Source organism: Rhinopithecus bieti, unplaced genomic scaffold, assembly GCF_001698545.2.
Source record: "Rhinopithecus bieti isolate Rb0 unplaced genomic scaffold, ASM169854v2 scaffold_48089, whole genome shotgun sequence".
NCBI classification, from domain to species: Eukaryota; Metazoa; Chordata; class Mammalia; order Primates; family Cercopithecidae; genus Rhinopithecus; species Rhinopithecus bieti.
In genome coordinates this window covers 1,601,200-1,626,677 of record NW_016819479.1, presented here as the reverse complement: position 1 = coordinate 1,626,677, position 25,478 = coordinate 1,601,200, and the positions used below count along the sequence as shown (strand labels likewise).

The 25,478-nt window shown below is 37.2% G+C and overlaps 1 pseudogene; it reads right to left on the bottom strand.

Moving 5' to 3' along the window:
* Nucleotides 1-331: 331 nt before the first annotated feature.
* Nucleotides 332-1,511, bottom strand: LOC108519760 (selenide, water dikinase 1 pseudogene; annotated as a pseudogene).
* Between the last annotated feature and the right edge of the window lie 23,967 nt (nt 1,512-25,478).

Genomic DNA, 25,478 nt, shown 5'->3' with positions numbered 1-25,478 from the left:
GTAATGTCTGTGCTATGTGAAAGCAACTTTAAAAAGAGCCTATGCGGCAACAGGTAAGTGTCTAAAGATTCAAAATGAATGAACAGTATTTGATAACAATATAATTCTCAACTCAGAAGCTGCCTCAAGATTAGGTGCATCTTCAGTTAATGTAACAGGAAAAAAAAGCAATGGATTTTATTTTATTAATTGTATCCACTTACAAACCGACCTAAGGTCACCTGATATGTAGACACAATGAGATTTCTGTTGTTTATAGTCTTTAATTGAAGTGATGATAAAGGAAATAGATCTATTTAAAAACAAAACCAAACAGCTATTTCTGTCTAGATTAAGAGGTGGCCCCGGGTGTGGGATTCACATTTTGAGGGGCCACTTGTGGTGCGACCTCGATGATCCCGGGTTTGTCTATGATTCTGGCTGTGCAGTTGCCCTTCTCTACGATCCCAATAATCCATGCTTGGTGGCCTTCACCATATTTGGGGGACTTTATCTCTGCACAGAACCGAGCTGCTTGCTCACGTGGTAAACAGATCAGAAGGCTGCCTGAGGTCTCTAGGCAGGTCCCATGCATGAGGCCGAACATGTTTCCGCATGCCTTGCTCACCACAGCCATCTTGGCCAGCACTGGGAGGTTGTGAATTACAAATGACACTTCGTTCCTCTGCTGGTTGGCCAGGTTCTGCGCGTGGCCCCAAATCCCAAAGCCCGTGATGTCAGTGGCTGCGTGGGCATTGAACGTGTGCATGAGTCCTGCAGCTGTCCTGTTGAGCCTTGCCATGTTCATCATGGCCTCCTGGTAGGCCAGCTCTATATCTTCTTGGGTGAACACTAGTTTAATCTTATTCCATTTCTCAGGAATATCCAGCCACTAGTGCCCAGCCCCTGCCACCTGTGTCCCCAGGGGTTTTGTCAACACCAGCACGTCTCCTGGCACTGCATTGTCTGGCATGATAAATTCACTGGGCTGGCAGACAATGGTAGCGACTCCTCCCAGGACAATCCAGGGGTTTAGTACTGTTAGGCCGCCCGTTACAGACGTTCCTGCTTCTTCAGCTGCGTCTTTAAAACCTTGGTTAATCAGAGGCATCACTTTATCCCCTTCCCTGTCAGTCATTTTATTACTGACTCCAAGGAGCATCAGCATACTTTCACATTCCGTGACCCCCCACTGCATAGAGGTCACTGAGGACATTGGCACCTGCTATCCTGCCCATCATGTAAGGGTCTTCTACGATCGGGTAAATGTAATCTGTGGTTTGAACCAAGGAACGCCCACCGTGCCTCAAAGGAATGACACAAGTATCCATTCTAATGTCAAGCCTTGGCATACCGGCTCCCAGAAACTGCTCATCTTCTTGGAAATGGTTCACCTGTAAAGATTTCAGCAATTTTTGTAGGACATCTTGGGACACTTTCCAGCCTGTGCCCTTCATTTCAGTGAATCTGGTTAGCCAGAAGCTCCTGTCCAATTCGTAACTTTCTCGGTTGAAGGCCTCCGGTGTACCCATAGTTCTTGCGTCCCCGCTCGCCTCACAGCTCAGCCCCTCCCCTCCCTCTGCGGGTTGGCTGAATTCTTTATGGATCCACCAGCTCGCTTTGCGCCCTCCGCCTCCTCCTGAAAACAGGCAGCGGGCCGCTCCCACAATGCACCGGGCGCGGCCGGGCTCCCTTCGCTTGAATAAAAATGCCGCGCTCAGGGGCCCGGCACTTGGGCCCCGAGGGGGCTCGCCTGGCTCGGCCCGGCCCTGCGGCGGCCGAGCCGCCGCGCTCCCCAACGCAGACAATTTTCTGTAACAACTGAGAGCAGACCCAGAAGTGAAGACCTAGATGACACTTTGGAACTTCTCATGTGCTGGGTTTTGTGTTTAAAGGCCATTCAACATAATGCAGCATATTTAAAACATAAAGAAAGTAATTTTTAAATGCTTTACATTCATTTCTCTTTCAGACTTAATAAATGCTACTACTTTCAAATACACCAAGGAATAGAAGAATTTATATTTATTTTCCTGATGGTATTGTAGGAAGGTATTTCAGATCATTAATAAGGGAAGCTAGGTACTTAAATGCCTTCCTCAAGCATAAGGGGTTAATTTATCATTGGTAAATTAGACTTGAGTATATCACAGTGGTTTGGATAATTAGATTATTGTCATAGTTTCTCAGTTACCATGAGAACTTACTTTTTTAAAAAATCAACTTTATCAAGGTATAATTTACATGAATAAAATGCACCCATTTTAAGCATACATTTAGATAAGTTTGACAAATGTGTACATCTGTGGAACTACCATCACCACAATCAGGATATGGAACATCCACATCACCCAGAAAGTTTCTTCATGTCCCTTTGAAGTCAACCCCCTCCCCTACAGACCCTAGGAAAACACTGATCTACTTTACACCACAGTAGATTAATTTTGTTTGTTGTAGAATTTGATATAAATTCAATTACAAAGTATGTACTCTTTTGTGTCTAACTTCTTTCACACAGCATCATGTTTTCAGATTCATTTGTGTTGCATGTGTCAGTAGGTTACATTAAGGCTGTTCACAACTTTTGTTTATTATGAATAAAGCTACTATGAACATTTATGTACTGGTCTTTGTGAGAACATAGGTTTCATTTTTCTTGGGTAAGTACCTAAAAGTGAAATTGATGGGTTCTATGATAAGTGTATATTCAGCTTTATAAGAAACTGTGAAATTGTTTGTCTAAAGTGGTTGCATCATTTTTTACTTTCACTGACACTTGCTGACACTTGGTATTATTATTCTTGTTAAAATAAGCAAAAGAAGTAAAAAGCTGAAGATTCTAAAAAATCAACAACTCTTCTTGTATCTGTAAGAGGAGTGAGGACACAGGGAAACCTTCAAAATTGGAAAGACCAGCAGGGGAACACAGAGAATCACAATTTACTAGAATAGACACCCACAAACAGAAACCTCCATATTCTATTCTTAACAAGGCCTGTCCTCAGAGAAACTATTTCATCAGACCTGAATCTGCTGGGGTTTAATCAGAGCCTTAACCACCAAGGGGAAGAGAAATGCCCAACTCCAGTTTTCCACATGGAAAAGGAGAAATACCCAACTCCAACTTTTTTTACCCATCCTGTCTCACAGGGAGAGGGGAGAAAACTGAGAAGCACTGGTAAAGCTCATAGTTCAGGGGCACAGGCACCCTAAAAGACTGATAACTAATCATGGGAATATAGAAAACCACTTTGCCTTACTACCACATTATCAAAGACCTATTTACCCTGTACATCATTTTACCCCACGTATCATGTCTACTTTTTAACAGAAAAATTATAAGGTATTCAAAAAGGCAACAAGTATGGTTTGAAGAGACTGACAAGCATCAGAACCAGAGTTAGATACATCAGAAATGTTGATATTTTACCAGGAATTAAAACAAATAATTACTAGTATGCTAAGAGCTTTAATGGATAAAGGAGACAACATGCAAGAACAGGTAAATAAGGTAAGCAGAGAGATGGAAATTCTAAGAAAGAGTAAAAAGATGTACTAGAGATAAAAAAAATACTGTAACAGAAATGAAAAATGCTTTTCATGGGCTTATTAGTAGACTGGATATTAGTAATCTGTGAACTTGAAGACATATGACAACAGAAACTCCCAAAACAGAAAAGCAAAAAGAAAAGAGACTGAAAAAACAGAACAGAATATCCAAGGACTGTAGGACAACTAAGAAAAGGTATACCATTTGTTTAATGCAAATACCAGATGGAGAAGAAAGAGAAAAGGAACAGAAGAAATACTGGAAGCAATAATGACTGAGAGTTTCTTTAAATTAATGTCAAATGCCAAACCATAGATCCAGGAATCTCAGAGAACATTAAGCAGGATAATTGCCAAACAAAATCTGGGCATTTTATATTCAAATTTCAGAGAATCAAAGATTTTTAAAAATTTTTGAAAGAAGCCAAAGAGGAAAAGCACCTTACCTAGAGAGGAGCAAAGCTAAGAATTGTATCTATCTCCCCAAAAAGTATACAAGCAAGAAGAGAGCAGAGTGAAACATTTAAAGAGTTAAATAACAAAAACCATCAAAACTGAATTTTGTACCCTATAAAATTATTCCCAAAACTGAAAGAAAATCAATAATTTCTCAGCAAAACAAAATGAGGACATTTGCTGCAAATATACCTGCCTTGCAAGAAATGTTAAGAAAAGTTATTTAGAGAGAAGAAAAATTGTATAGGTCAGAAATTTAAATCGACACAAAGAAAGGAACAGCATGGGGGAATGCGTAAGTGAAAGTAGAAACTTTCATTTTACTTATTCTTAATTAACACAAAAATTTGTTCAAAATAATGCCAACAATGTATTCAATTTTATAGATATAAATTATATATGTTTACATATAAGTAAAATGAATGACAGCAATGAGGCAAGGGAGGGAAGGGAATAATTGGAAATATCCTGTTATTACAAAGAACTTGTGACAGAGCAAGACCCTGTTTCAAAAAACAGTAAGAAAAAAAAAGAAATTGCATGATGCTGAAGTTGTGTAGTGTTTTTTTTAAATGGGCTTAGATTTGTTGTGAATGTATATTGCACACTTTAAGACAACCACTAAAAGAGAAAAAAAAAGAAACATGATGAAGCATGAATAATATGCTAAGAAAGGAGAGAAGATGGAATTATATAAAATGCTAAATTAAAACAACAAAAGGCAGAAAAACTATGAAGACAAAATAAAACAAAGAAAATGGCAACAGATAGAAAATAGTAAAAATATAGTAGGTATTAATCCAACCATATTAATAATCACTTTAAGGGTCAGTAGTCTAAATAAACCAATTAAATGGCAGAGATTGACAAGTAGATTTTAAAAAAAGACCCAACTACACATTGTCTGCAAGAATTCCACTTTAAATACAAAGAGATATATAGATTACAAGTAAAAGAAGGAAGATAAATATACCATGCTGATGTTAATTTAAAAAGTAAAAGTAGCTATATTAATTTCAGACAGAGCAGACTTCAGAGTAAGGAAAGTTATCAGGGATAAAGAAGGGCATTATACAATGATAAAGAGGTCAGTTCTGCAAGGAGATATGAAAACTTTAACGTATATGACAACAGATTGTCAAAATATGTGAGACAAAAACTGATAGAACTGCAAGGAAAAATAGATGAATTCACTCTTGCACTTACAGACTTTAACACTCTGTCAGAAATGAACAGATCCAGAAGGCAGAAAATCAATAAGTACATAGTTTAACTCAACAGCCCCATCAGTCAACTGTATATAATTGACATCTATAGACTACTACATCCAACAACAACAGTTTACACATTTTTCTTAAATTCACATGGAACATTTATCAAGATAGATAAAATTCTGGGCCATTGAAAACACACCTTAAGAAATTTAAAATTACAGAAATTAAAAAATGTCTGCCCTCAGACCACAGTGGAATTAAACTAGAAATTGATAACGAAAAGGTAGCTGGGAAATCCCAAAATACTTGGAGATTAAACAACATGTTTCTAAATAACACATGGCCAAAGAAAAAATTTCAAGAGAAGTTTAAAGATATTTTGAATTAAATGAAAATGAAAATACAATTTATCACAATTTGGGGAATGAAGTGAAAGCAGTGCTGGATGCAGCTGGAAACCATCATTCTTAGCAAACTATCACAAGAACAGAAAACCAAACACCGCATGTTCTCACTCATAGGTGGGAACTGAACAATGAGATCACTTGGACTCGGGAAAGGGAACGTCACACACTGGGGCCTATCATGGGGAGGGGGGAGGGGGGAGTGATTGCATTGGGGAGTTATACATGATATAAATGATGAATTGATGGGTGCTGACGAGTTGATGGGTGCAGCACACCAACATGGCACAAGTATACATATGTAACAAACCTGCACGTTATGCACATGTACCCTAGAACTTAAAGTATAATAATAAAAAAAAAAGAAAGCAGTGCTTAGAAGGAAATTTATAGCATTGAAAACATATATTAGAAAAAGGAAAGATTCAATAATCAAAGTCTCCACCTTAGGAAACTAGGAAAAGAATAGAAAACTAAATGCAAAGTAAGCAGAAATAGTAAAAACAAGTGCAGAAGTCAGTGAAATTTAAAACCCAGGAAATCAACAGAGAAAACCCATCAAAGCCAGAAGCAAAAGGTCAGAAGCTGGATTTTTTTAGAAGATCAATACAATTGATAAGCCTCTAGCCAGGCTAATAAAAAAGAAGGAAGACACAAATGTTAATATCAAAAATGAAAGAAGAAACATCATTACAGACCCCATAGACATTAAAATGATAATTAAAATGATAATAAATAAATATTATGATCAACTCTATACCCACAAAATTGATAACCTAGATGAAATAGACCCATCTATTGAAAGACACAAGTTTTCAAAACCCAAACATGAAGAAATAGACAACCTAGTCTATAGCTATTAAAGAAGTTAAATCAATAATAATATTCTAAAAAAGAGAACTGACTCATCTGTCATGAACCTACCATGACAGATGTGTTCACTGGTGAATTCTACCAAATATTTAAGAAGGAAATTACACCAATTTTCTGCAATCTCTTCCTAACGAGAGAAAGAGAATACTCTTTCTGTGAGACCAGCATTACCCTAAGACAAAAATCACACAGACATTACAAGAAAGGAAAACTGCAGACCAGTACCTTTCATGAATTTATAAATGCAAAACTCCTCAACAAAATATTAGCAAATTGAATTCAACAATTAAAAAAAAGAAATTCCACATAACCAAGTGGAATTTATCCCATGTATGCAAGGCTGATTTAACATTTGAAAACCAATTAATGTAATTTATCACATCAAAAAGAAAAAGAAAAAAAATCACATGATCATATTAATAGGTTCAGAAAAGCATTTGATAAAATCTAACCCCATTCATTATAAAATTCTCAGCAAACTAGGAATAAAGTGGGAATTTCCTCAGCTTGGTAAAGAATAGCTATAAAAACCTATATCTAACATTATACTTAATGGTGATTAAGATTGGGAATAAGGCAAGCATGTCCTCTTTCATCAGTGCTTTTCAACATTGTACTGGCAGTCCTTGCTAATGCAATTAAACAAGAAAAGAAAATAAATAAATGTTATAGAGATTGGGATTAAACAAATAAAATTTTCTTTGTTTGAAGATAACATGATTTCTTACATAAAAAATCTGAGAGTCAACAACAAAAACTGCTGGAACTAATAAATGATTATAGAAAGCTTGCAAAATACAAAGTTAATATACAAAAGTCAATTGCTTTCTTATATACCAGCAATGAACAAGAGGAATTTGAAATTAAAACCACATTGCCATTTATATCAGCATGCCACAAAATGAGGTAGTTAGGTATAAATCTAACAAAATAGGTATAAGATTTATATGAAGTAAACTTTAAACTCTGGTAGATACTAAAAAAAGAACTTAAAAAATGGAGAGACATTTCACGCTCATGAATAGAAAGACTCAATATTATCAGTATATCAGTTCTTTTCAACTTGATCTATAGGTTTAATGCAATCCCAATCAAAATCTCAGCAAGTTATTTTATGAATATCAGCAAACGCATTCTAAAGTTTATATGGAGAGGCAAAAGCCTCAAACAGTCAATTCAATATTGAAGAAGAAGAACAAAGTTAAAGGACTGACACTACTCAATTTCAAGACTTACTATACAGCTATAGTATTCCAGATAGTATGGTGTTGTTGAAAAAACAGACAAATAGACCAGTAGACAACAAAAGAGAGTCCAGAAATGGCTGAAAACTCCCCAAATTTGGGGAGAGAAATGGACATCTAGATTTTAAGGTACAAAATCCCCAAATAGTTTGAACCAGAAAAGGAATACATTGAGACACAGTATAATTAAGTTGTCAAAAAGATAAAGATAGAGAAAATTTTGAGATCAGGAAGAAAAAATTGACTCATATCACATACAAGGGAAGTACCATAAGACTATCAGACAATTTCTGAGCAGAAACTTTGCAGGCCAGGACAGAGTGGAATGATATATTCAAAGTGCTGAAAGGGGGAAAAAAACTGTCAACAAAGAATACTTTATCTGGCAAAGTTGTTCTTCAGAAATGAAAGAGAGATAAAGACTTTACCAAACAAACAAAAACTGGAAGCATTCAATACCATTAGACTTGACTTACAAGAAATAATAAAGATGCCAGGTACAGTGGCTCATGCCTGTAGCCCCAGCACATTGTGAGTCTGAGGTAGGAGGATCACTTGAGCTTGGGAGATCAAGGCTACAATGAGCTGTGATCATGCCACTGCACTTCACATGGGCAACAGAGTAAGACTGTCTCAAAAATAATAGGAAAAAAATTGACCAGGTGTGGTGGCTCATGCCTGTAATCCCAGCACTTTGGGATGCTGAGGTGAGTGGATCACTTGAGGTCAGGAGTTTGAGACCAACCTGGCAACATAGTGAAACCCCGTCTCTACTAAAAATACAAAAAACTTTATCCAGGGGTGGTGGCAGATGCCTATAATCCTAGCTACTCAGGAGACTGAGGCAAGAGAACTGCTTGAATTTGGGAGGCAGAGATTGCAGTGAGCTGAGATCATGCCACTGTACTCCAGTCTGGGCAACAGAGTGAGATTCCATCTCTTAAAAAAAAAAAAAAAAAAAAAAAGGAAAAAAAAAAAAGGAAAAAAGTAATAAAGGAAGTTCTTCAAGCTGAAAAGTAAAGGATGCTAATTAAAAGTGTAAAACCATGAAAGTACAAAGCTCATCAGCAAAAAAAGTATAGTTAAATTCAGAATTCTGCAATATTGTAATTGTGCATAAACTACTTTCAACTCTAGTAAAAGAGTGAAAAGACAAATGTATTTTTGAAACTATACAATAATTTGTGAATGGATACATAATATTTAAAAATTTACATCGTAACATCAATAAGTTGAAATGTGTGTGGAAGGGAAGTACAGAATTTGTATACACAATTGAAGTTGTTATCACCTTAAAATTGATTGTTATAACTATAATGTTTTATGTAGCCTCAAGGTAACCACAATGAAAAAACCTGTAGTAGATACACAAAAGATTCGGAGAAAGAAATCAGAGCCTGTCACCGCAAAAAGTAATCAAATTGTAAGGGAAGACAGTAAGAGAGAATGAAAGGTACAAAGGAATTACAAAACAGTCAGAAAACAATTAACAAAATGTCAATAGCAAATCCTTACCTATCAATAATTACTTTAAATATAAATGAATTAAATTCTTCACTCAAAAAACATAGAGTAGCTAGATGGATGGAAAAATAACCCACAAGATCCAAGTACATGCTGCCTGCAAGAGACTCATTTTAGCTTTAAGAACATGCATAGACTGAAAGGTGAAAAAAATAGAAAATAAATTCCATGCAAATGGTAACCAAAAGAAAGTAGAGTGGCTAGACTTACATTAGAAAAAAGTAGCCTTTAAATAAAAAATTGTCACCAGAGACAATAGATCATCATAGAATGTTAAATGGGTCAACTCATCAAGAATATATAACAATTATAACTATGTCTGCACTAAACATAAGAACACTTAACTATATAAAACAAATAAAGGAAAAATAAACAGCAATATAGTAATAGTAGAATACTTTAATTCCTCACTCTCAACCATGGATAGATCAACCACATAGGAAAATTGATAAGCAAGCAGTGGATTTGAACACCATTGTATAATCAATGGACCTAACAGACATATATAGGACATTTTATCCCACAGCAACAGAGTATACCTTTTTCTCAAGTGCATATGGGACAGTCTCCAGGATAAATTATATGTTTCAAGAAGACTGAAATCATATCAAGTATCTTTCTGATCACAAGGGTAGGAAACTAGAAATCAGTAACAAGAGGAAAATTAGAAAATTCACAAATCCATGGAAATTAAGCAACATGCTCCTGAACGACAATAGGTCAAAAAGAAATCAAAAGGGAAGTTAAAATTATTATGAGATAAACAAAATTGAAAACACAACAAACTGAAATATATGGATGCAGCAAAAGCAGTTCTAAAAGGAAAGCTTAGGCCGGGCACAGTAACTCACGCCTGTAATCCCAGCACTTTGGGAGACGGAGGCAGGTGGATCACATGAGGTCGGGAGTTCGAGACTGGCCTGACCAACATGGTGAAACCCCATCTCTACTAAAAATACAAAATTAGTTGGGCATGGTGGCACATGCCTGTAATCCCAGCTACTCAGGAGGCTGAGGCAGGAGAATCACTTGAATCCGGGAGGCAGAGGTGGTGATGAGCTGAGATTGAGCCGTTGCATTCCAGCCTGGGCAACAAGAGTGAAACTCCGTCTCAAAAAAATGAATACATAAAAAATAAAAATAAAAAATAAAAGGAAAATGTATAGCTATGAATGCCTACATTTAAAAAGAAAGATATCAAATAAATCATCTAACTTTACACTTTAAGAAACTAGAAAAACAAGAACAAACCAAGCCCAAAGTTAGCAGAAGAAAGAAAATAATAAAGATTAGTGCTGAGATAAATAACATAAAACAGAGAAACAATGAAAAGATTAATAAAATGAAGAGTTAGTTTTAACAAAAATAAACAAAATTGATACACCTTTACGTAGACTAACCAAAAAAAAGGGATGACTCAAATAAGTAAAAAGAACAAAGGAAAGAGGAGAAATTACAAATGATACCAAAGAAATACAAAAAAGACCACTATGAGCAACTATATACCAATGAATTGTATAACCTAGAAGAAATGGATAAATTCTTAGAAACATGTGATCTATGGATGCTGAATCAGAATCATGAAAAAAATAGAAAGCCTGAACAGACCAATAACAAATAAGAAGATTGAATTGGTAATCAAACCTCCCAACAGGCCAAAGCCCAGGAGTGTAAGTCTTCACTGGTGAGTTCTACCAAAATTTAAAGAATACTTGATGCCAGTTGTTCTTCAATTCTCTTAAAAAATTGAAGAGGAGGAAACAGTTCCAACCTCATTTTATGAGGCCAGTATTATCCCCATAACAAAGCTAGATAAAGACATTACAAGAAAAGAAAAGTACAGGTCAATATCCCTGATGAACATAGATGCAAAAAATTTTGACAAAATACTAGCAAACCAAATTCAACAGCACGTTAGAAGAATCATACACCATGATCAAGTGAGATTTATCCCCGTAATGCAAGGATGCTTCAATATACACAAATCAATAAATGTGATACACCATATTAACAAAATGATGGATAAAAAGCATGATTATCTCAATACATGCATAAAAGGCATTGACAATATTCAACATCTTTTTATGATAAAACCTCTCAACAAATTGATATAAAAATAATGCACCTTAATATAAAAGGCCACACGTGTAAAACTCACAGATAATATTATATACTCAACTATGAAAAACTAAAAGCTTTTCCTTTAAGATCAAGAATAGGACAAGAGTGCTCACTCTCATCCATTCTATTCAACATAGTACTGGAAGTTCTTGCCAGATAAATTCAGCAAGGAAAAGAAATAAAAGGCATCCAAATCAGAAAGGAAGAAGTAAAATTATTCTGTTTACAGATAACATGATTTTATATATAGGAAATCCTAAAGACCATACCAAACAACTTTGGTATGTAAAACTAAACTAAAATTAATAAATGAATTCAGTAAAGTTGCAGGATACAAAATCAGTTGCATTTCTATACAATAATGACAAAATATCTGAAAATATATAAAGAAAAGAATTCCATTTATAATAACATCAAAACATAAAATACTTAGGAATAAATTTAAGGAAATAAGAGATCTATGCACTGAAAACTATGATATATTGATGGAAGAAATTGATGAAGGCACAATTAAATTGAAAGATATCCATGTTCATGGGTTGGAAGAATTAGTACTGTTACAATGCCCATACTACCCAAAGTTTTCTGTAGATTCAACAGAATCCCTATCAGAATTTCAATGGCATTTTTTTTTTGCAGAAATAGAAAAAACAATTTTAAAGTTCATATGGAATCACAGAAGACCCTGAATAGCCAAAGAAATCTCAAGAAGGAACAAAACTGGAGGCATCATCACACTTCTTGCTTTCAAACTCTATTACAAAGCTATAGTAGTAAAAGCAATATCTTACTGGCATAAAATCACTCAAAACAATAAAAAATAAAGTTACTCCATATTTATCCTGGAATAAATCCTGTCCATAGGCCAATGGAATACTCCTCAGAAATAAACTTATGCATATATGATCAACTAATATTTGATAACGGTATCAAGAATAACAAGGGGAGAGGATGGTCTTTTCAACAAATGGTGTTGTGTTGAGAAAACTGTAATGTCCACATGTAAAAAAATGAAATTGGATCCCTATCTAATAACACTCACAAAAATTAACTCAAAATAGATTAAAGACTTAAACATAAGACCTGCAACTGTAAAACTCATAGACAAAAACATAGGAAAAAAGCTTCTTGACAATGATCTTGGCAATGATTTTTGGATATGATACCAAAAGTATAGGCAACAAAAGTAAAATAAACAAGTGGAAATACATCAAACTAAAAGTTTCTGCACAGCAAAGGAAACAACTAAGTAAAAGGCCACCTATAAAATAAAAGAAAATATCTGCAAACCATATATCCAGTAAGGGGTTAATATCTAAAATACATAAAGAACTCATACAACTTGGTAAAAAAAAAAAAAAAAAAATCAAAAACCAAAGAACAAAACAAAATAACAACAATACAAATGGCCAATAGGTACATGAAAAGGTGCTCAATATCACTGATCAACAGAGAAATGCAAATCAAAACCACAATGAGGTATGAGGTACTACCTCACATCTATTAATATGGCTACTATAAAAAAAGACAAGAGATACATGTGTTGATGAAGATGTGGAGAAAAGAGAACCTTGTGCACTGTTGGTGGGAATGTAAATTGGTATAGCCATTATGAAAACAGTATAGACGTTTCTCAATAAATTAATAATAGAACTGTCCTATGATCAAGCAATTCCACTCATAGAAATATATCCAAAGAAAATGAAATTTATATGTCAAATATAGATATCTACACTCCCATGCTCATTGCAGAATTATTCACACCAGTCAAGACAGGGAAACAACCTAAGTGTCTGTTCAGAGATGAATGAATTTTATACATAATGAAATATTATTTAGTCATAAAAAGGAATAAAATCCTATCATTTGGGGGAAATGAGAAGATGTTGGTCAAAGCGTACAAATGTTCAGTTATAAGATGAATAAATTTTGGAGATCTGATGTACAGCAGGTGACTATAGTTAACAATAGTGTACTGTAATTTGAAAATTTCTGAATGTTGTAGATTTCAAGTGTTATCACTACACAAACAAAAAATCATAATTCTATGAAGTGATAGATGTGTTAATTAACCTGATTGTGATAATTATCTCACATCATATGTGTATGTCAAATCATCACATTATACACCTTAAATATATACAATTTTATTTGTCAATTATACCTCAGTAAACTAGGTAAAAAAAAAAAAAAAAAACACAAAACAAAACAAAACAAAAACAACTTGTTACTTGTAAACCAGCAAGCACCATGACCTCATCTAGGGCAAATTAGGTACCTCTGCAGCCAGGCGATGCTGTCTTGCGATAGAATCCTTTGGCTTCTTCTGGATACCATATGTTTCCCAGTAGATGTGATGATGGGTTGTCCTTTCCAGCCAGGTCACAAACAGCCACACTTAATGTTCCTCAAATACAGCAAGTGCATTTTTAGCTTCAAGTCTTATTCATGCCATTTCCTCCCTATCAAGAATAACTTTATATCAGTCAGAATCCTGGCAACAGGATCACTACATAATTTTCAGGGCCCACTGAAAGAAGAAAATGCAGGACCTTTTGTTCAAATATATTAAGAATTCCAAGACTGTTGCAGAAGAGCATTAAACCAAGCATGGGGCCTTCCTGAGCATGGATTCCCCATGTGACTGCACAGGAAACAGATGGCACATTCACCTGGAATTTTGAGGTGACTTTTAAGGGATAATTTACAGAGATGTGTGCAAAGCTGAGAAATCAATAATGCATATTGAAGCACCAAGACATTAGCTAGCAGCAGCAGCAAACTTTTGCCACCCCAGGCCTGAAGGCACTCAGGAGAATAAGGAGTGGCCAGAACCTCACTGAGAGCTAAAGCAATAAATAAACAGCCACCCCCAAATAGATATAGCTATAGAGAAACAAAACTACTGCCAGAATTATGGCAACACACAGAGTAAGTGGGAAAAATAATAACCTGTTATATTTCCCTTTACACCTTCAATGTCCAGGTAGTACCTATTATTGGCTGAGTCCAACCAGAAGCCACAGGGCAAGGGAGCCCCTGGGTAAGACGGTTTCTGGACAGCCTCGTGCAGACGAAGAGAATAAAGAAAAATGGAGAATGAATCTGGAAGCAAACATTTTAACCAGCACGATTTTCAGCTGTTTTGCCTGTTTACACATTTTTCATTCTTTAGAAGAATTCTCATCAGCTTCAGCTAGATGTTAGAATTATCTGGGGAGCTTTAAAAACTTTTATCACCTAGGTTCCAATCCTGGAGATTCTGGTTTAAATGATCTGGGGTACAGCTTGGATATCAGGATGTCTAAAGTCTTCCCAGGTGTTTCTGATGGGCAGTCAAGGTTGAACTTTAGAGCAGTGTTTCTCAATCTCAGCAGACTGACATTTTGGGCCAGATAATCTTTTGTTGTGGAGGGATGTCCTGTACATTGTAGAATGTGTCTTTCATCCACTAGATGCCAGTAGCTCTCCCAACCCCGCTTTGTGACCACCGAGAATATCTGCAGACATTGTCAAATGTCCCCTGGGAGCAATGTTGCTTGCCCCACCCCTGTTTGAAAACCACTGCTTTAGAGCAGGGGTTCTCAAAGTGTGGTTCCTGCACTGGCAGCGTCAGCAGAGCAGGTGGAGGTGAGGGTGAGAAGTTGTTAGAAATGCAAATTCTCAGCCCCCATCTCAGACTTAACTGCATAGAAAACTCTGGGGTGGGGCGCCAGACAATTCTGATGCATGCTTAAGTTAGAACCACTACTTTAGAGCCTGAATTGAGTTTCTATTCTTCAGAAAGAACTTTAAAAAACAAAATCTGTGTCAGCTTTTACCTGTAAACTTGTACCTTTTATTTGAACTTCTAGGGTACTATTTTCTGTATTTCTCATGTTAATAATCACATGTTTGTTACCAAATCAGTAACTTCGACACTGGGTTATTTTAGGCAAGTTTTTTCTCCTTAACAAGATTTCGTGCTCTTCAAGAACAAGGACTGCTGAGACGACATTCAGCAGACTTCGCAGCCTTGTCATGCTTGGGGAGGGGGTAGAGGTCAGCTGGGGAAATGACTCCAGGAGAATCAACCTTAAATTCACTCATTTCCCAGGTAAGCACTTAGAAGTGTATCAGGGAAATGCTTCTCAGACTTTCACGTGCAAATAAATCTGGAGATGTTAAAATTGCAGATTGTTGGTCACAACATACCTTCAGTGGCAAGGTGCTTAAGTGCTCACCAGTCAGTCACTTGCACCTAGCAAGTCAGACAGTTCAATAGTCAGAGACTACAGAACAACTGAGTGGTGATAGAGGTTAAAACCTTCCTGAAAATGGCAAAGGGAGCTTCTAGACGGACCCAAAAGGATTCATAACCTTGTTAGCTGATTTCTTTCGGCAGTGAGTGGTCATCTTAATATAGTTACGTTCTTGTAGCCTTTACTGATATTAAAGGAACTTTGTTCTTTGTACCTTCTAGCACCTTTCTGTCAACCACTGAGCCCTTGTAACGACTGTCAAAGTCTATATAGCATTTTTTTGCTTTCTCTCAACTCCTATTTAGTGTCATATATTTGATTAATGCTTAATTAAATAGGTAAATAGGAGGGGGGATCATGGCAGACGGGAGGTAGGACTACATAACAGCTCCAACGCGGACGGACAGAGCAGTGTTTGGAGGTTCACATCATGAATTTTTGCTCCAGAATGACTGCAGGAATAAATCAGAAACCCTAGGAGGAAACAGCCTGAAGGAATCAGAATGCTCCTGCAGGACCCAGGAGACACCCCATATACTGTGAGTGTCCAAACTGTAGAACTGGGAAAGGGAGATCATCCACCCCCGAACACAGACCGCCACTGGGGAAATGGAAGGCCTAGATTACGGAAGATTTTGACCTTACCTGGAGTTGAGTCAATTTAGAGAGCCGAGCTAAATACAGGGGTAGAGGAAACAGTGGGAACTCTGTGGGTCTCCTAGCAAGCCGTTTTTGCCTGGCCTCACAGGGGTCCTTTGGGAGGACAGCCAGAGGTGATGGGTAAAGGCCACATGGAGAAGGAAATCTCCAGCAGAACTTTGTAACACTTTGATTGAGAAGCCTCCTGACCAAAATCTGGGGAGGGCGTGAATCCGGTGTGCAGACTCCACAGGCAGAGGAAGAAGGAAAGCCATATTTGCTTCTGCAGCTGGGATGAGGCCCTGCTCACCCACTGCCTGGAAATAGACTTGATGTTGTTGCAGGGAGCATGATGGGAGTGAGACTGGCCTTTTGGATTGTGTGGGAGCTGGGTGAGGCCTGTGACTGCTGGCTTTCCCCCACTTCCCTAACAACCTTCATGACACAGTAAAGACAGTTGTAATCCTTCTAGGACCATAACTGCATTGACCTGGGAACCTAACCCCCATCCCCAACAGCAGCCTCAGCAAGACCCACCCAAGGAGAGTGTGAGCTCAGACATGCCTAGCCCTACCTCTACCCAGTGGTCCTTCCCTACCCATCAAAGACAAAGGGCATATACTCTTGGGAGTTCTAGGGCTCTGCCCACCACCTGTTCCTCCCCATACTACCACAGCTGATGCTTTCTGGAAACTGCCATCTCCTGGCAGTAGGCCAACCAGCACAAAATAGTGCATTAAACCACCAAAGCTAAGAACACTCACAGAGTCCATTTCACCCCCCTGCCACTTCCATCAGAACAGGTGCAGTTACCCATGGATGAGAGACCCACAGACAGTTCACATCATAGGACTCTGTGTAGACAACCCCCAGTACCAGCCTAGAGCCTGGTAAACTTGCTGGGTGGCTAGATCCAAAAGCAAGAAAACGATCACTACAGCTTGGCTCTCAGAAAGACACATCCATAGGAAAAGGGGGAGACTGCTACATCAGGAGAACACCCTGTGGGACAAAATAATCTGAACAACAGCCTCCAGCCTTAGACCTTTCATCTGACAGAAACTACCCAAATGAGAAGGAACCAGAAAACCAACGCTGGTAATATGACAAACGAGGTTCTTTAACATCCCCCCAAAATCACACTAGCTCACCAGCAATGAACCCAAACCAAGAAGAAATCCCTGATTTACCTGAAAAAGAATTTAGGAGGTTAGTTATTAAGCTCATCAGGGAGGGACCAGAGAAAGGCTAAGCCCAACGCAAGGAAATCCAAAAAATGATACAAGAAGTGAAGGGAGAAATATTCAAGGAAATAGATGGAATAAATAAAAAAAGTTCAAAACTTCAGAGAATAATGGACACACTTATAAAAATGCAAAATGCTCTGAAAAGTCTCAGCAAAAGCATTGAACAAGTAGAATAAAGAAATTCAGAGCCTGAAGACAAGGTTTTCAAATTAACCCAATCCAACAAAGACAAAGAGAAAAGAGTAAGAAAATATGAACAAAGCTTCCAAGAAGTATGGGATTATGTTAAACAACCAAACCTAAGAATAATTTGTGTTCCTGAGGAAGAATAGAAATCTAAAAGTTTGGAAAACATATTTGGGGAAATAACTGAGGAAAACTTCCCCAGCCTTGCTAGAGACCTAGATAGCCAAATACAAGAAGCACAAAAATACCTGGAAAATTCATCGCAAAAAGATCATCACCTAGGCACATTGTTCTCAGGTTATCTAAAGTTAAGACAAAGGAAAGAATCCTAAGAACTGTGAGACAAAAGCACCAGGTAACCTATAAAGGAAAGCCTATAAGATCAACAGCAGATTTCTCAGCAGAAATCCTACAAGCTAGAAGGGATTGGGGTCCTATCTTCAGCCTCCTCAAACAAAACAATTATCAGTCAAGAATTTTGTATCCAGTGAAACTAAGCTTCATATATGAAGGAAAGACACAGTCGTTTTCAGACAAACAAATGCTTAGAGAGTTCACCACTAACAAGCCACCACTACAAAGACTGCTAAAAGGAACTCTAAACCATGAAACAAATCCTGGAAACACATCAAAACAGAGCCTCTTTAAAGCATAAATCTCACAGGACCTATAAAACAAAAATACAATTTAAAAAACAAAAACAGGCCAGCTGCGGTGGCTCATGCTTATAATCCCAGCACTTTGGGAGGCTGAGGTGGGAGGATCACGAGGTCAGAAGATCAAAACCATCCTGGCTAACATGGTGAAAACCCATCTCTAATAAAAATACAAAAAAAAAGAAAAAGAAAAAAAAATTAGCCAGGTGTGGTGGTGGGCACCTGTAGTCCCAGCTACTTGGGAGGCTGAAGCAGGAGAATGGCATGGACCTGGGAGGCGGAGCTTGCAGTGAGCTGAGATAGAGCCACTGCACTCTAACCTGGGCGACAGAGTGAGACTCCATCTCAAAAAAACAAAAAAACAAACAAAACAAAACAAAACAAAACAACAACAACAAAAACCAAAACCAAGGTATACAAGCAACAAATAGCATGATGAATGAAATGGTACCTCACATCTCAATACTAACACTGAATGTAAATGGCCTAAATGCTCCACTTAAAATATATGGAATTGCAGAATGGATAAGAATTCAACAACCATCTGCTGCTTTTGGGAGACTCACCTAACACATAAGGACTCGCACAAACTTAAGGTAAAGTGGTGGAAAAAGACATATCATGCAAATGGACACCAAAAGTGAGCAGGAGTAGCTATTCTTATATCAGACAAAACAAACTTTAAAGCAACAGCAGTTAAAAAAGACAAAAAGGGACATTGTGTAATGATAAAGGCCTTGTCCAAAAGGAAAATATCACAATCCTAAACACATATGCACCTAAACACTGGAGCTCCCAAATTTATAAAACAGTTACTAACAGACTGAAGAAATGAGATAAACAGCAATACAATAATAGTGGGGGACTTCAATACTTCACTGACAGCACTAGACAGGTCATCAAGACAGAGAATCAACAAAAGAAACAATGGATTTAAACTATACCCTGGAACAAATGCACTTAACAGATGTATACAGAACATTCCATCCAACAACCCCAGAATACACATTCTATTCAACAGTGCATGAAACTTTCTCCAGGATAGACCATATGATAGGCCACAAAACAAGCCTCAATAAATGTAAGAAAATTGAAATTATATCAAGCACTCTCTCAGACCACAGTAGAATAAAACTGAAAATCAACCCCAAAAAGAGTCTCTAAAACCATGCAAATACATGGAAATTAAATAACCTGCTCCTGAATGATCATTGGGTCAAAAATGAAATCAAGATGGAAATTTAAAAATTCTTTGAACTGAACCACAATAGTGGCACAACCTATCAAAATCTCTGGGACACAGCAAAGGCAGTGCTAAGAGGAAAGTTCATAGCCCTAAACGCCTACATCAAAAAGTCTGAAACAGCACAAACAGACAATCTAAGGTCAACCTCAAGCAACTAGAGAAACAACAACAAGCCAAACCCAAACCCAGGAGAAGAAAGGAAATAACCAAGATCATAGCAGAACTAAATGAAATTCAAACAAACAAACAAGCCAACAAAAAAATTCAAAAAATAAATAAAACAAAAAGCTAGTTCTTTGAAAAGACAAATAAAATTGATAGACCATTAGCAAGATTAACTAAGAAGAGTGAAAATCCAAATAAGCTCAATGAGAAATGTAACGGAGATACCACAACTGACACCACAGAAATGCAAAAGATTATTCAAGGCTACTATGAACACCTTTATGTGCATAAGCTAGAAAACCTAAAAGAGATGGATAAAGTCCTGGAAAGATACAACCCTCCTAGCTTAAATGAGGAAGAATTAGATACCCCAAACATACTGATAACAAGCAATGAGATTGAAATAGTAATTTAAAAATTACCAACAACAAAAAAGTCCAGGACCAGATAGATTCATAGCAGCATTTTACCAAACATTCAAAGAAGAATTGGTATCAATTCTATTGACGGTATTCCACAAGCTAGAGAAAGAGGGAACCCTCCCTAAGTCATTCTATGAAGCCAGTATCACCCTAATACCAAAACCAGGAAAGGACATATGTGAAAAAGAAAACTACAGGCCAATATCCCTGATGAACATAGATGCTAAAATCCTTAACCAAATACTAGCTAATGGAATCCAACAACATATCAAAAAGATAATTCAGCATGATCAAATGGGTTTCATACCAGGGATGTAGGGATGGTTTAACAAGTCAATAAATGTGATACCACATAAACAGAGTTAAAAACAAAAATCACATGACCATCTCAATAGATGCAGATGAAGAATTCGACAAAATCCAGCATCCTCTCAGCAAAATTGGCATACAAGGGACATACCTTAATGTAATAAAAGCCATCTATAACAAACCCACAGTCAACATAATACTGAATGGAGAAAACTTCAAAGCATTCCCTCTGAGAACTGGAGCAAGACGAGGATGCCCACTCTCACCACTCCTCTTCAACATAGTACTGGAAGGCCTAGCCAGAGCAATGAGATAAGAAAAAGAAATAAAAGGCATCCAAACTGGTAAAGAGGAAGTCGAATTGTTGCTGTTTGCTGATGATATGATTGTTTACCTAGAAAACCCTAAAGACTCCTACAGAAAGCTGCTAGAACTGATAAAGGAATTCAGCAAAGTTTCCAGATACAAAATTAATGTACACAAATCAGTAGCTCTTCTATACACCAATAGCGACCAAGCTGAGAATCAAATCAATAACTCAATGTCTTTTACAATAGCTGCAAAAAATAAAATACAATAAAATTCTTAGGAACATACCTAACCAAGGAGGTGAAAGACCTCTACAAGGAAAACTATAAAACACTGCTGAAAGAAATCATAGATGACACAAACAAATGGAAACACATTCCATACTCATGGATGAGTAAAATCAATATTATGAAAATGACCATACTGCCCAAAGCAATCTACAAATTCAACACAATTCCCATCAAAATACCACCATCATTCTTCACAGAATTAGAAAAAGCAATTCTAAAATTCATATGGAACCAAAAAAGAGCCCACATAGCCAAAGCAAGACAACAAAAGAACAAATCTGGAGGCATCACATTACCTGATTTCAAACTATATGTAAGGCCATAGTCACCAAAACAGCATGGTATCGGTATAAAATAGGCACATAGGCCAGGTGCGGTGGTTCCTGCCTGTAATCTCAGCACTTTGGGAGGCCAAGGCTGGCAGATCACTAGGTCAGTAGTTCGAGACCAGCTTGACCAACATGGTGAAATCCTGTCTCTAATAAAAATACAAAAATTAGCCAGGCATGGTGGCACACACCTGTAATCCCAGTTACTCAGGAACCTGAGGCAGGAGAATTGCTTGAACCTGGGAGGCAGAGGTTGCAGTGAGCAGAGATCATGCCACTGCACTCCAGCCTGGGTGACAGAGTGAGACTCTGTCTCAAAAACAGACAAACAAACAAACAAACAAACAAACGGCACATGGANCCCATCAAAATACCACCATCATTCTTCACAGAATTAGAAAAAGCAATTCTAAAATTCATATGGAACCAAAAAAGAGCCCACATAGCCAAAGCAAGACAACAAAAAGAACAAATCTGGAGGCATCACATTACCTGATTTCAAACTATATGTAAGGCCATAGTCACCAAAACAGCATGGTATCGGTATAAAAATAGGCACATAGGCCAGGTGCGGTGGTTCCTGCCTGTAATCTCAGCACTTTGGGAGGCCAAGGCTGGCAGATCACTAGGTCAGTAGTTCGAGACCAGCTTGACCAACATGGTGAAATCCTGTCTCTAATAAAATACAAAATTAGCCAGGCATGGTGGCACACACCTGTAATCCCAGTTACTCAGGAACCTGAGGCAGGAGAATTGCTTGAACCTGGGAGGCAGAGGTTGCAGTGAGCAGAGATCATGCCACTGCACTCCAGCCTGGGTGACAGAGTGAGACTCTGTCTCAAAAACAGACAAACAAACAAACAAACAAACAAACGGCACATGGATCAATAGAACAGAATAGAGAACCCAGAAATAAACCCAAATACAGCCAACCAATCTTCAACAAAGCAAACAAAAACATAAAGTGGGGAAAGGACACCCTGTTCAACAAATGTTACTGGGATAATTGGCTAGTCAAATGTAGGAGAATGAAACTGGATCCTCATCTCTCACCTTATACCAAAATCAACTCAAGGTTGATTAAGGACTTAAATCTAAGACCTGAAACTGTAAAAATTCTAGAAGATAACATTGGAAAAATCCTTCTAGATATTAGCCTAGGCAAGGAGTTCATGACCAATAACCCAAAAGCCAATGCATTAAAAACAGATAAATTGCTGAGAGCTAATTAAACTAAAGAGCTTTTGCATGGCAATAGGAACAGTCAGCAGAGTAAACAGATAACCCACAGAGTAGGAAAAAATCTTCACAATCTATACATCTGACAAAGGACTAATATGCAGAATCTGCAATGAACTCAAGCAAATCAACAAGAAAAAACCAAAAATCCCATCAAAAAGTGGGCTAAGGGCATGAATAGACAATTCTCGAAAGAAGATACACAAATGGCCAACAAACTTGAAAAGATGCTCAACATCACTATCAAGAAAACGCAAATCAAAACCACAATGCGATACCACCTTCCTCCTGCAACAATGACCATAATCAAAAAAATAAAAAAAATAGTAGATGTTGGTGGGGATTTGGTGAACAGGGAACACTTCTACACTGCTGGTGGGAATGTAAACTAGTACAACCAGTATGGAAAACAGTGTGCAGATTTTTTAAAGAACTGAAAGTGGACCTACCATTTCATCCAGCATTCCCACTACTGGGTATCTACCCAGAGGAAAAGAAGTCATTAAACAAAAAACATACTTGCACACGCATGTTTTTAGCAGCACAATTCACAATTGCAAAAACATGGAACCAACCCAAATGCTCATCAATCAAAGAGTGGATAAGGGAATTATGGTATATACATATGATGGAATACTACTCAGCCATGAAAAGGAATGAATTAATGGCCTTTGCAGTGACCTGGATGAGATTGGAGACTATTATTCTAAGTGAAGTAACTCAGGAATGGAAAACCAAACATCATAAGTTCTCACTCATAAGTGAGAGCTAAGCTATGAGAATGTAAAGGCATAAGAATGACACAATGGGCAATGGGGACTCAAGGGGAAAAGGTGGGAAGGAAGTGAAGGATAAAAGACTACAAATAGGGTTCAGTGTATGCTGCTGGGGTGATGGGTGCACTAAAATCTCACAAATCACCACTTATTCATGTAACCAAACACCACCTGTTCCCCAATAACCTATGGAAATAAAAAAAATATTAATAACAAAAAAAGTAAAGTAACTACATTAAATTAAAAAAATAAATAAAAGAAGGCTGGCCACAGTGGCTCATGCTTGTAATCCCAGCACTTTGGGAATCCTGAGGTGGGCAGATCACTTGAGGTCAGGAATTTGAGACCAGCCTGGCCAACATAGGAAATCCTGTCTCTACTAAAAATACAAAAATTATCTGGGCATGGTGGAAGGTGCCTATAAACTCAGCTACTTGGGAGGCTAAGGCAGGAGAATAACTTGAACCTGGGAGGTGGAGGTTGCAGTGAGGTGGGGTCGCTCTATTTTACTCTAGCCTGGGTGACAGAGCGAGACTCTGTCTCAAAAAAAAAAAAAAAAAAAAAAAAAAAAAAAAAAAAAAAAAAGTGGAGTGAATAAATGAATGAGTAAATGAATGAAGCCTTCATTGACCTTTTGGATTTTATACCTCCAGATAAACCCAGTTAATGTGTTCCCTAACCAAATTGTGGGCACTTGTATAAACTGAACTACCACTTCATTGACTACACCTCCATCCCTCAAATCCAGTCAAAGAGGGTAGATGTGCAAACCCCCAAGCAAACTTTGGGCTATTAACACCAGCAAGTTAACTCCACAACCTTACTTCTAATTTGTAACATCTTCATGACATTTCCAAGGTACAAAGACAGAACTAGGATTCCCTGCCTTGTAAAAATGTGAAAAATCTCTATCATTGAAATACTGACAGATTTTACGACTAAATCATACCTCCCAGTTTCTTAAAAAAAATTGGAATACTAGTTTCTGTTCCTTTCTTTGGTATCTCTTTGCCAAAGCTTAGAATGTTAGAATCCTAACATTCAGAAAGTTTTTTTTTTTTTTTTTTTTTTTTTTTGTATTTTTACCTAATACTTTTTTTCTGCAGTTAAGGTCCATTTCTACTTATTATGGCCATTGGACACATGTGGAAAATTTGACCCATACATAAGTATTTCATGTGTTTCAAACCTTACTGCATTAGAACAATCTGAAATTTTATTTGGCTAAAATAAATAATCCTAACTAAAATCCATTTTTCTTTTCTTCCCTTTTCCTTGTTGGTAATTCTATCAAAATAGTGAATAAGGGGGAAAATCTGTACCTCTAGAGATAATGGAACAGAGAACAATAAGCTGCCTAGGGTTTATAACTAACCAGGGCATGTGTTAGGCCATCCTATCAAGTGTTGCTGGGAAAACATTATCTGGGAAGACTCCATGGGAAGAAGACAACTTCCAAATAAGGCTCAAGTTCATAATGGAAAAGTAAATATGATCCTTTTAATAGTTGGCGGAGCACCCCTACACAATACATTGCTATTTCAGACTTCTCATGAGTTATGTCCTATTACAAAGATAATGGAAGAGATGCGTGCTTAAAGCTTTATTAATAACCTCATGATTTGTGTCTATTGTGCCAAAGACTCACCACAACTTAATCTCTCAGGGAACCATAATGCCATAGGGACAGAGTCTAATGTAGGCTCCTATCTTCAGACAGAGCTACAACTAAACCATTCTTCCCGATTTTTTTTCTAAAACTTGGAGGACTGTTTCCTGTACCTTCCTTGGATATTCTATTACCAATGTTAAAAACCCTAAAACTCAGAATTTTTTAAAAAAATTTTCACCTGAAGCTCTTTTTTCTGCAGTTAAATTCAGCTGCCACTTATTTTGGCCTTAATAGAGATACAGAAAATTTGATCTGCACATGAGCACTTTATGCATATGAAACCTTACTATATTAGGACAATCTGAAATTTTATTTGGCTAAGAAAAATAGTCCTAATTCTGTTTACTTCTCCTCAAATACCCTATTACTTAAGCCTCAAATCATCTTT